Source organism: Somniosus microcephalus, unplaced genomic scaffold (assembly GCF_052327205.1).
Source record: "Somniosus microcephalus isolate GS21.2 unplaced genomic scaffold, FLI_Smic_1.0 unresolved_chr5, whole genome shotgun sequence".
Taxonomy (NCBI): domain Eukaryota; kingdom Metazoa; phylum Chordata; class Chondrichthyes; order Squaliformes; family Somniosidae; genus Somniosus; species Somniosus microcephalus.
Window position 1 is genome coordinate 14,573,705 of NW_028225183.1, and position 9,482 is coordinate 14,583,186.

Here is a 9,482-nt window from a genome sequence, read left to right on the forward strand (position 1 = left end):
TGAACAATGGTACTATGTTAGCTGTTCTCCAATCACCTGGCAACTCCCATGTGGCTAGAGTGGTTCTGAAAATTTGTTTCAGTGCCCCTGCAATTTGCTCCCTTGCCTCACACAGCAGCTTGCGATACGTCCCGTCAGCCCCTGGGGAGTTATGCACTTTTAAGCCCGCTAACACCGCTAGTACCTGCTCCCTCGCAATACTAATTTGTTCAACTATTTCATAATACCCCTGCCTGATTTCTATGCCTACATCACCCTTCTCCATAGTGAACACAGATGCAAAATATTCATTTGAAAACTCACCTACATCTTCGGCTCTACACACAGATTGCCATTCTATATCAATGATTTGGATGAGGGGACATAATGTTACATTTCCAAATTTGCTGATGATTCACAGCTAGGTGGCAGTGTCAGTTGCGAAGAGGGTGTGAAGAGGCCTCAAGGGCATCTCGACAAGCTCAGTGAGTGGGCGAGAACACGTCAGATGGAATATAATGTAGATAAATGAGAAGTTATCCACTTTGGTAGAAAAAACAGAAAGGCAGAGTATTTCCTAAATCGTGAAAGATTGGGAAATGCAGGTGCTCAAAGGGACCTGAATGACCTTCAGTCACTGAAAGTGAATGTGCAGGTGCAGCAGCCATTAAAAACGCAAATGGTATGCTGGCCTTCATTACAAGAGGATTTGAGAACAAGAGTAAAGAAGTCCTACTCCAAATATATAGGGCCTTGATGAGACTATTTTGGTCTCATTCCCAAAGGAAGGATATACTTGGCATAGAGGGAGTGCAACGAAGGTTCACGAGATTGATTCCTGGGCTGGCGGGACTGTCGTGTGAGAAGAGATTGAGTAAACTAGGCCTGTATTCTCCTGAATTCAGAAGAATGAGAGGGAATCTCATTGAAGCATACAAAATTATTACATGGCTTGATAGGGTGGATGCTGGGAGAATGTTTCCCTTTGCTTGGGAGTCCAGAACCAGGGGCCACAGCATAAGGATAAAGGTTAGGCCATTCAGGACTCAGATGAAAAGACATTTCTTCACGCAGAGGGTGGTGAATCTTTGGAATTCTCTACCCCAGAGGGCTGTGGAGGCTCAGTCATTGGGTATTTTCAAAACAGAAGTCGATAGATTTCTGACGAGTAAGGGCATCAAGTGATATGGCGATGGGGCCGGTGAATGGACTGAGGCAGAAGATCAGCCATGATTTCATTGAATGGCGGAGCAGGCTGGAACGGGCCGAATGGCCTACTCCTGTTCCTATTTCTTATGTTCTTATGTGGATGGCACGCTCCTAGTTACTGACTGAGAATGGATCGCAATGGCAACATCTTGAACCACGCAGAAGCCTCTCGACATGCCTACACATTGCACCACCTTTCCCACCAAAGCCACTGTGACAGCACTGTGGCCCTAATCACTAAATCTCATCCTAAATTCTTCCCTGATCTTCCGAAAGAATCAAGGGATCTTTACATTTCTTTGGTAGGCCAGAAAGAACCTCAGCTTAACATCTCATCCAGGGGATGTTATCTCCCACAGTACAGAACTTCCTCAGCATTGCACTGGGATGTCGGCCTAGATTAGGAAGTCAAGTTTTAGGAATGGGGCTCGAACCCACAATCGTCTGATTCAGAGACGAGAGACTGAGACCCAGTGAGCAAATGTAAACACATTTATTTTCTTGACTGCACTGATTTTCGCATGTCACAAAGGGTCAGAATACTGAGATGCCTTCGCAATCATTTTGACATGTTATCCCAGTATTTTGTTGCAGCTTTAACTGCTTAAAATGTGCGTTAGCGCCATCTTTCTGTGAGAAAACGCAGATCATCCATATCTATCGTTTTATACTTCGCTGGGTGATAGAATAATAGAAACAGATATTCCTACAGCACAGAAGGGGCCATTCGGCCGGTCGTGCCTGTGCCAGTTCTTTGAAGCAGCTATCCAATTTATTCCCAATCCTCATCTTTTTCCTCAATCGTGCACATTTTTCCTCTTCAAGTTCATGTTCAACAACATTGTGAATGTTCGGATGTAATCTATTCCCTCCATCCTCTCCGGTTGTGTGTTACAGATGTTAAAGATACTCTGTGTGAAACTATTTCTCCACCTTTCCCCTCTAGCTCTTTTGCAAAATAACTTAAATCTGTGACCTGTGTTCACTGACCCACTAGACAGAGGGTCCCATCTTGTTCTATCAAAACCCTTCATAATTTTGAATATCTTTATTACATCACCTCTTGGCTTTATCATTCTAGGAACATAGGGACAGCAGGAGGCCCTGTAGCGCATCGAGCCTATTCCGCCGTTCAATGAGTTAATTGCTGCTCTGTGACCTCATAGCCTTTGCCTCATATCCCTTAATTCCTTTGGTTAACAGAAAACTAACAGTTCCAGATTTCAGAATAACTAGTGATCTAGCATCAACTGCTGTTTGTGTGAGAGTTCCACACTTCGACCACCCTGTGTGTGTAGAACTGTATCTGAACTTCACTCCTGAAAGCCCTAACTATATTTTTAGGCTAAGTCCACTAGTCCTAGACTCCCTAATCAGTGGAAATATTTTCTCTATATCTACCCAAACGGCTCCCCTTAATATCCTGAAAACTTGAGTCAAATCAGCTGCTAATATTTTAAATTCCTGGGAATACAACTCTACTTTATGTAGTTTCTCCTGGTGAATTTACCCTTGCCGTTCAGGTATCATTCTAACAAATCTACGCTGAACTCCCTCCAAAGCCAATACATCTTCCTAAGTTGTGGTGCCAAACTGTGCACAGGACTCCAGGTGTGGTGTAAACGGGGCTTGGTTTAGCTGTAGCATGACCTCCAAACCCTTGTATTCTAGTCAACTTGAACTAAAGTCCAGCTTTCAATTAACCTTTTTAATTGTTTTATTAAGCTCTACCTGACATTTAAATGGCCTATGTATATGGATACCTAATTTCTTTGGCCCTCCTCTGTTATTAGCTTTTCACAATTTAGGAATTACTCTGGTCTAAACATTTAAGGTCCAAAGTGGACGAGGCAGACTTGCTTGTGTTGAGAGCTATTTTTCAGTTTTGTCAATTCATTAATGCTCTTATTATAGCTTTGTAATTTTATAATTCCATCTTCAGTGCTTACAATGCCGCCTTTTCTTGTTCAAAGGTGAACAAGCCCAAATTCTTCAATTCCTCCACATATCTAACGTCCCTCATTGATTGTAGCATCCTTATAATCCTCAGTTTTACCCACTGCAATTCCTCGACATCCTTCCTGAAGTGTGCGGCACAGAATTGTATACAATACATAAGCTGAGGCCTAAGCAATGATTTATAAATGTTTAGCATGACTTTCTTTTTTGTATTCAATGCTCCTATATACAAAGCCAAGCATCCCAAACACTTGCTTAACTGCCTTAACTGCTTGCCCTGCAAACCTCAAAGATTTGTGGATATGCAGTTCTAGATCACTCTGCTCTTGCACCTCCTCTAAATAGAACTATTTCTATTGTAAGGCCTATGCATGTTGTTCCCCAAAATGTTCAACAGAAAACGGGAGAAGAGGAGAATGTTTGTAGGCAGCGAATTGTTCTGATGTGGTTGCACTGCCTGAAATGGCGGTGGAAGCAGTTTGAATTGTAATTTTAAAAGGAATTGGATACTTACTTGAAAAGGAAAGATTTGCAGGCCTACGAAGAAGCAGCAGGGGTGTGGGGAGAGGGTTAATTGGGAAGATCTGTGCAGGAGTTGGCAAAGGCAATATGGGCCGAATGGCCTCCTTCTGTGCTGTAACTTTCTATGATATTTACAGATTTCATGTTGCACCGGATTTAATTCAGAACCGCTCAGTAGTGGTCTGATTGCAGAGAATTACACAGAACGTGCAGCACAGAAACAGTCTATTCTACCCCAGTGCTCTCTGCTGGTGTCCGTGGTCCACATTATAATCACCTCTTACGCCCCTGCCCCCCACATCTCATTCCGGTATGCATCTTGCCTCCACTGAGAGGCAGCAATGCCAGCGCATTCAGACAGTCCACGGGGCAGCGAGTTCACATTCTCATCACTCCCTGTGTGAAGAGGTTCCTCGCAATTTCTCAGCTGAACCAAAAAACAGCGTGCATTCGATTCCGTACCAACGTCGGAGATATTCCTCAAGCTAGATAGTTTGGTAGCTCGGTGAGCCAATCATCGACACAGAGAGCTGAGGGGATATAGTTGCATCTTCTATTTGTCTCTTTCTCTCTCTCTCAGGCCCACTTTCCACTTTCTTCTCGTTTTTGGTCGCCCCTCCCATTTCTCTACACTTTCGCTCTCTCATTACCCATTACGTCCCAGTTTTATACACTCACTTTCAACCATTTGAGAGGAGGCCTGGCATTGGGGGAGGCTTGCCTGTGTGGGAGAGGGAGCGGGAGCTCAGAGAAGGCAGAGCGGCCATAAATGAACGCGGCAGTGGAGGCCCGGCACTGGAGTAAGTGCACCTGTGTTGGAGCGGCAGCGGGACCTGAGAGGAAACATTCTAAAGAGTGACGTTAGGGTGAAAGAAGTGACGGTGGCACTAGGGAAGGAGCTGTTTGGTGAGTAGCTGATGAGTCTCTTATTTTGAAGTTTATTTCATTTTTGAGCATCACTTTTTTTTTGTTTGTAGCCTTTTAGTCTTTCACTAAGGGAATTGGGTTATTCTAAATACTTTACTTAATTGATCTAATAACTGGAGGCATGGCGGTGCAGCTTGGTCCCTTGGAGCACCCATCCTGTGCAATGTGGGAAGTCCTGGATACTTCGAGTAGCCTGGGCGACCACGTGTGCAGGAAGTGTCGTCAGCTGCAGAATCTCGAGATTGAGCGGCGCCTGGATTCACAGTGGTGCAGCCACGTGGCTGAGAGTTCCGTGGATAGCACGTTTCGGGAGGTGTTCACCCCACAGCTTAAGAGTGTGCAGGCAGAGAACAAATTGGTGACAGCTAGACAGAAGTGGATTACAGGTCAGGTAGCGCCGGAGTCCCCAGAGTGCATCACGCTCTCCAACCAGTATTCTGTTCTGAGTACTGGTGAGGGCGATGGTTCCTCAGGAGAGTGCAGCCAGAAACAAGTACACTGCACCATAGTTCATGCAGCTGCACAAGTGGGGAGGAAGACGAGTTGAAGAGCAATAATGGTAGGGGATTCGACAGCTAGGGGAGCAGATAGGCGTTTCTGTGGTGCAACTGTGACTCCAGGATGGTAGGTTGCCTCCCTGGTGCCAGGGTCTAGGATGACACTGAGCGGCTGTAGGCAATTCTGTGGCGGCAGGGTGAACAGCCAGGTCCTTCTCCGTTTTGGTACCAGTGACCTAGGCAGAAAGAGTGATGAGGTCCTGCAGGCAGAGTTTAGGGAGCTAGGAGAGAGATTTAAAAGCATTAGCTCAAATGTGGCAATTTCCATATTACTCCCGGTTGCCCATGCTGGTGAATACAGGAATATGGGAATAGATGAATGAATGGCTGGAGAGATGGAGCGCTAGGGAGGGCTTTAGCGTCCTGAGGAATTGGGACCATTTCTGGGGAATGTGGGCCCTGTACAAGCCGGATGGATTAAACCCTAACACTGCCAGGAACAATAATCCCATTGGGAGTTTTGCTAGTGCTTATTGGGAAGGGTTTAAACTAGATTCGCAGGGGGATGGGCACCAGCATATATGAACAGAAAAGATGAAGAAAATGCATACAATTGCATGTGTGTTGGATAGTACTAGAGAAGATAGTACTACAGGCGGCAAGAAACCACGTTAGATAGGAGCAGTGTAAGACAGACTCCTAAAAATTCAAAAATGTGTTTAAAATGCATGTGCGTAAATGCACAATGTTTGGTCTATAATGTTGGTGAGCTACAAGCACAATTAGCCGTGTGGCAATATGATGTTGTGGTAAGAACGGAAACGGGGCTTAAAACGGTGAGGACTGTGCACATAGTATTCAAGTGTACAAGGAGTGCAGAAAAAATCGGGAAGGAAAAAATGGGGCGGGTGGTAGTGCTGTTTATGGAAGACATTGGCCCAGAAATTCGGCTCTCCACGGGTGATTACGCACGGGGTACTCACCCGTAGGACGAATGGAAGTGCAGGTTTCCTGCTTGCACTGAGCATGCGCGTGAAACCGACACTTCCGATCCTCTGAACAAAGGAGTTCAGAGGTCGAATGCGCGCGCAGGGGAGGCTGCGCATGTGCTTTGAATTTAGTTTTTTTTGGCAGGTTTTCACGCGAGGTTAATCCTGTAGGATTTACACATTTAAAAAGCAGGCGTAAGGCCTGATTTTTACAAGGTAAGTGGTCAATTAATTAAAATTAATACATTTTTTCCACAGGTTTATTATTTTTAAATAATTTAAAGCAAGGTAAGTTTATTTTTAGCCCCGCTTTTAAAAAAAAAATTTTTCAAAACTTTAAATTATTGTTTAAAATAGTTACTTAATGTAATTTGTAGTTTATTGAAAAAGTGTGATTTAAAAAAAAATTATTTGGAGGTCTAATGCTATTTTGAGGCCAGTAGTATTCATAAGTTGGCAGGTCTCTCTGTCAATCTTGTGAATGGGCGTTTCACTCCTCCGATTGGCTGCCCATTGCTCACGTGATCCCAGGGGCTCCATCGCACTAACTATGCCCCTGGGACACGCAAGCACAGCGCCGGCAGCTTGGACAGACCCCGGAGCGGAATTCCACGGGGCCCTAGAGCTCAACTGCCGTCACACAAGGTAAGTGCAGGTCGGGGGCTTGCACCCGTGGGAAGCCCCCGAACCGAATTTCTGGGCGATTGTATTTTTGGAAAGTGAGAATGTTCTTGAGGGAACAAGGACAGAATCCATTTGGTTACACTTGAGGAGCAAAATTGTATGATCAAGCTGTTGCGGGTATTCTATAGGCCTCTAAAAAGCGATAGCGAGATAGAGGAGCAAATCTGCAGAGGAATCGCAGAGAGGTGCAAGAGCTGTAGTGTGGTGATATAGGGGGACCTTAATTAGCCAAATATCGATTGCAATAATGCTAGGGTAAAGAGAGAGGAGGGGGATGAATATTTGAAATGTGTTCAGGTGAATTTCCCTAACCAGTGTGTTCTTGGGCCAACAAGAAGGAGGTATTGCTGGATTTGGTGCTGGGGAAGGAGGTGGACCATGTAGACCAATGTTTGTTGGAGAACACTTGGAACGAGTGATCATTGAATCATAAAACTTACATTAGCAATGGAGATCTGCAATGACCAATCTAGAGTGGAACTTTGAAACTGGAATAGGGCTATCTTCAATTGGATGCGAAAGGATCTAGTCAGGGTAACATAGAACCAAAGACTGACAGGAAAAACAGTAATGGAACAATTGGTGATTTTTAAGCAGAAGATGTTCCAAGTACAGGCTAGGTAAATTCCAAAAAGAGGGAAGGGTGAGTGAACCAAAGCAAGGGCATCATGGATGATGAGGGAGATAGAAACGATGCCGAAACATAAAAGACGGTGTCTGATGCATGTCAGGAGTTTTCTTCACCAGAGAAGCAGACAAAAATACATGCAGTTCAGAGGCGAAGTGAAGCTGAAAATAAGATTGGCAAAGAGAGAACTGAGAGTTGAATATCGGTTAACATAAAAAGGAGCCCAAACTTTCTTTACCGGCATGTAAATAGTAAGAGTGAAGTAAGAGGCAGGGTGGCGCCTATTATAGACAAAGAATGTGATATGTGCTTAGAGGCGCAGGAAAGATTAGAATACTCAATGAGTACTTTTTATCGGCATTTTATAAGGCAATGGATGCTGACAAAATATCGATAGCAGTGGAAAAGTTAGAAGAAAAGGAAAGGGTGAAAATTGATTGACACAATTTACTAGAATAGCTGGGTATGCTTAGAGTGGATAAATTGCCTGGTGCAGATGGATTGCATCCCAGATTGCTAAGGGAATTTGGGGAATAGATAGCGGAAGGGCTTGCCATAATTTTGCAATCTTCCCTAGATTCGAGGGAGGTGCCTGAGAATTGGAAAGTGACAAAGTGACACCATTGTTCAAGAAAGGATGGAAGGACAATCCTAGTAACTAAAGGTCGGTCAGTTTAACATCAACTGTGGGTGAAGTTTTAGAAGCAATATGCAACGAAAAAATGAATGGGCACTTGGAAAAGTTTAAGCTAATTAAGGAGAGCCAATGCAAAGTTTTAAAATGCAGATCATGTTTGACTATTCTAATTGAATTTCTGATGAAGTAACAGCGCGGATCAATGATCGGAATGCAACGAATGTTCTATACATGGATTTTAGGAAGGCACTTGTCAAAGTATGACATCGATGGCTGGTTAACAACATTGAGGCTCACGGAAGAGTTGGTCAGTGGTAGCTTGGATAAGGAATTGACTTAAGGACAAAAAACAGCGAGTTGCAGTAAATGGCTGTTTTTCAGACTGGAGGATGGTAGACAGTTGTTGTCCTCAAGGATCAGTGCTGGGGCCAATTCGTTTTCTGATATATATAAATGACCTGGGTATTGGAATACAGAATAGAATTTCGAAATTTGCCGATGAGACCGAACTTGAGGAACATACCAATCGATTTCAACAGGGCATAGAAAGTCTAGCAGAATGTGCAGACAAGTGGCAAATGGAATTTAATAAAGAGAAGTGTGGGGTGATGCATTTTTACGGAAGGAACACGTAGAGGCAATATACACTTAATGGCACAGATTTAAAGGATGTGCTGGGTAAGAGGGACCTGAGAGTTAATGTGCATAGTTCCCTGAAGGTGGCAAGATATATTGCGAGAGTGGTGAGCAAAGCATATGGCATCTAGGGTTTCACAAATAGAGGTATTGAGTCCAAAAGTAGAGAAGTTATGCTGTACCTTTATAAAGCGCTGGTTAGGCCACAACTGGAATATTGCGTCCAGTTATGGACCGCACACATTTGTGAAGATGTACAAGGACTCTGGGACTCAGATTTGATGTTTTGACAAGAGGTACGTGGGAATGTGAGGGAAAGACTTTTTCATGCAGCGAGTGGTGAGGACCTGGGACTAGCTGCTGACGGAATTGGTGGTAGTGGTGGCACTCAAAGTTTTAAAGTGGTGTCTGGATAGCCACTTGAGCCAAATAAACTTGCAGGGCTACGGGGTTAGAGTGAGGGAATGGGACTGACTGGATTGCTCTACAGAGAGCCGGCATGGAATCGATGGGCCGAATGGCCTCCTTCTGCGCCGTTAGGACTCTATGTCTCTATCACTCTGTCTCATTACTATTCCGCCCTCGCTCTCTTTTTTCTCCCTCATCCAGTCTCACTGATTCCCTCCAATTCCATTGCTCAATGATTCTCGCGCTGTCCATTTCACTATGTTTCTCTCCCACTCCAAAAATTCATTCCCTGCTTCACATTCTCTTTCTATCGTGCCCTCTCTTTGACGTGTTTTGCGTGTCCCTTTATCTCGTTCATTTTTCCAACGTCTCTCTAGATGCTATCTTTCTCTTTGTCTTACTCTGTC